The sequence below is a fragment of the Musca vetustissima genome, unplaced genomic scaffold (assembly GCF_032173495.1).
Source record: "Musca vetustissima isolate MV318-11 ecotype Yass unplaced genomic scaffold, APGP_CSIRO_Mvet_v1 utg119654, whole genome shotgun sequence".
Lineage (NCBI taxonomy): Eukaryota > Metazoa > Arthropoda > Insecta > Diptera > Muscidae > Musca > Musca vetustissima.
In genome coordinates this window covers 35,681-39,248 of record NW_026878208.1, presented here as the reverse complement: position 1 = coordinate 39,248, position 3,568 = coordinate 35,681, and positions in this window count along the sequence as shown.

The following is a 3,568-nucleotide window of genomic DNA, read 5'->3' as shown; positions in this document are numbered from 1 at the left end:
ATAAATTTATGTCTTAATTTGTTGCTTCGTATCATTATACCCTTCACCACACTGTGGTACAGGGTATTATGTCTTTGTGCATATGTTTGTAACAGGCAAAAATAATCGAGATAGACCCATGGTTCCTTTTGAGAATATGCATAGAATCACTTTCTGAGTCGATTTATGCATGTCCGTCGTCCGTCCGTCCGTCTGTCCGTCTGTCCGTCTGTCCGTCTGTCTGTCCATGTTAAATTGTAAACAAAGTACAGGTCGCATTTATGATCCGAATTGGATGAAATTTGGCACAAGTCACTTATTTGGCCCAAGGACGAACCCTATTGAAATTGGGAAAAATCGGTTCAGATTTAGATATAGCTCCCATATATATATTTAACCGATTTAATGTAAACGGTCCCTATATATCTTTCGATTTGCACGAAACTTGGTACAGCCTAATCATTTAGGTCTAGAATGATGTCTGCCAAGTTTCGTGAAAATCGGTCCAGATTTAGATATAGCTCCCATATATAGTTTCGTCCGATTTCATGTAAATGGTGCACCAAAGTCCCTATATATCATTCGATTTGCACGAAATTTGGCATAACGTAATGAATTAAGCCTAGAGTGATGTCTGCCAAGTTTCGAGAAAATCGGTTCAGATTTAGATATAGCTCCCATATATAGTTTCGTCCGATTTCATGTAAATTGTGCCCCAAAGTCCCTATATATCTTTCGATTTGCACGAAATTTGGCATAACGTAATGAATTAAGCCTAGAGTGATGTCTGCCAAGTTTCGAGAAAATCGGTTCAGATTTAGATATAGCTCCCATATATAGTTTCGTCCGATTTCATGTAAATGGTGCCCCAAAGTCCCTATATATCTTTCGATTTGCACGAAATTTGGCATAACGTACTGAATTGAGCCTAGAATGATGTCTGCCAAGTTTCGTGAAAATCGGTCGTGATTTAGATATAGCTTCCATATATAGTTTCTCCCGATTTTAGGTAAATGGTGCACCAAAGTCCCTATATATCCTTCGATTTGCACGAAATTTGGCATAACGTACTGAAGTGAGCCTAGAGTGATGTCTGCCAAGTTTCAAGAAAATCGGTCCAGATTTCTATATAGCTCCCATATATACTTTCGTCCGATTTCATGTAAATGGTGCGCCAAAGTCCCTATATATCTTTCGATTTGCACGAAATTTGGCATAACGTACTGAATTGAGCCTAGAATGATGTCTGCCAAGTTTTGATAAAATCGGTTCAGATTTAGATATACCTCCCATATATAGTTTCGTCCGATTTCATTTAAATGGTGCCCCAAAGTCCCTATATATCTTTCGATTTGCACGAAATTTGGCATAACGTACTGAATTGAGCCTAGAGTGATGTCTGCAAAGTTTTGATAAAATCGGTTCAGATTTAGATATACCTCCCATATATAGTTTCGTCCGATTTCATTTAAATGGTGCCCCAAAGTCCCTATATATCTTTCGATTTGCACGAAATCGTTCTGAATTAAGCGTAGAGTGATGTCTTCCAAGTTCCGAGAAAATCGGTCCAGATTTAGATATAGCTTCCATATATAGTTTCGTCCGATTTCATGTAAATGATGCACCAAAGTCCCTATATATCTTTCGATTTGCACGACATTTGGCATAACGTACTGAATTGAGCCTAGAATGATGTCTGCCAAGTTTCGTGAAAATCTGTCCTGATTTAGATATAGCTCCCATATATAGTTTCGCCCGATTTTAGGTAAATGGTGCACCAAAGTCCCTATATATCCTTCGATTTGCACGAAATTTGGCATAACGTACTGAATTGAGCCTAGAGTGATGTCTGTCTTGTTTCGTGAAAATCGGTCCAGATTTAGATAGAGCTTCCTTTTATTATAGATTGATTTTAAGTAATTGATGCACCAAGGAACCAATAGGCTGATAGGAACAAAACTTTCTGAAATTAGTATAACCTAACCTGTGACAAGTTTGTTTGAAATCGCCTAATATTTTGATAGAGCTTCCATATATATTTTCGCCCGATTTCAAGTAAATTGGGCATCAAACTCCTCATGTTAGTCAGATTGAAATCAAATTTTGCACAACTTACAAAATTGAGCATAGAATTACGTAGTTGCGTTTTGTAGAAGTACAGACATAGCCCAACGGATGACCTATTTATATTTGTTTGAAGTCGATTTACATACTTTATGGATAGATTTAGGTAGATTCACATTTAGATAAATATCACATATTTTATTTCATCCAATTTCATCTTAATAGTCCTGTTTAATATACCCATAGTGGTGAAGGGTATCATATAGTCGGCCCCGTCCGACTTTACTACTTTCCTTACTGGTTTTAACCTTTAGTTTGTGGAGATAAATGTCAATGGAATATCAATTGGGATATTTATATAAATAGAAGGTTACATACCTGGAGGAGCTTTCAAGGTTGTCATGGATTGCAGGATGATCTGAAACAATACAAAAACTATTTATAAATAAAAATTAAGAAATATTTTTAATTGAGGGATCATAAACGAAGTGTGATAAATAAATAAAATATGGAGTTTAAAAAAAAATTTTGTAGATAGGCTTGAATTTTTTAAAAATTTTTCTAAACCCTTAAGGTAGTTGGGGAGTTAAAAAAATGCACCTGCTACATTTGGATTTCTTAAAAATATGTTTCCAAGGCCTATCCAAGACGTGGATTTTTTTAAAAATATTGACTGACTGACTGACTGATTTAACGATTCATCAACGCCCAGACGAAACGGCTGAAGCTAGAATCTTAAAATTTTGGGTGAGAGTCACTCTTGGTCCCAAGGTGACAGATAAGGCTGGGATTTTGGAGAATCGTACTAGAACGTTACGAAAAGTACTAAAAGTGAAACCATTTGTATTTGGCGAACTGTGGAGCTAGAACTCTTAAATTTGGTTTGGTGGTCGTTGATGGAGTGTAGGATAGATGTACCAAAGGGTTTTTGGAAATTCCAACTATAACTATCGGAAAAGTACGAACATGTACTAAATTTGGTACAATTCGGTAGCATGTGAATGGATCTAGTTAAAAACTTGAAATGTGGAATGCGAATTAGGGTTGAGATGTAGAGTCTAATTAAGGAGATGGTTTTAAAAGCCTGTACTCATGTGTACGAAAAGTACTATATGGTACTATATTTGGTACAAATTTAATCTATAATAATAAAAGAGTAAAGTGATTAATTGATTTAACGATTCATCAACGCCCAGACGAAACGGCTGAAGCTAAAATCTTGAAATTTTGGGTAAGGGTCGCTCTTGGTCCAAATGTGACAGATAAGTCTGGGTTTTTTTTTGGAAATTCGTACTAGAACAGTACGAAAAGTACTAAAAAGTACTAAATGTGATACCGTTTGTATTTGGCGAACCAGTAGAGCTAGAACTCTGAAATTTGGATTTAGGGTCACTGATGGAGTGTAGAATAGATGTAGCAAAGGGCTTTTTGGAAAATCGAACTATGAGTATCCGAAAAGTACTAAATTTGGTACAATTTCGTAGCGTTTGGAGTCAGGATCACGGTATTGGGTGTAGGATTGGAG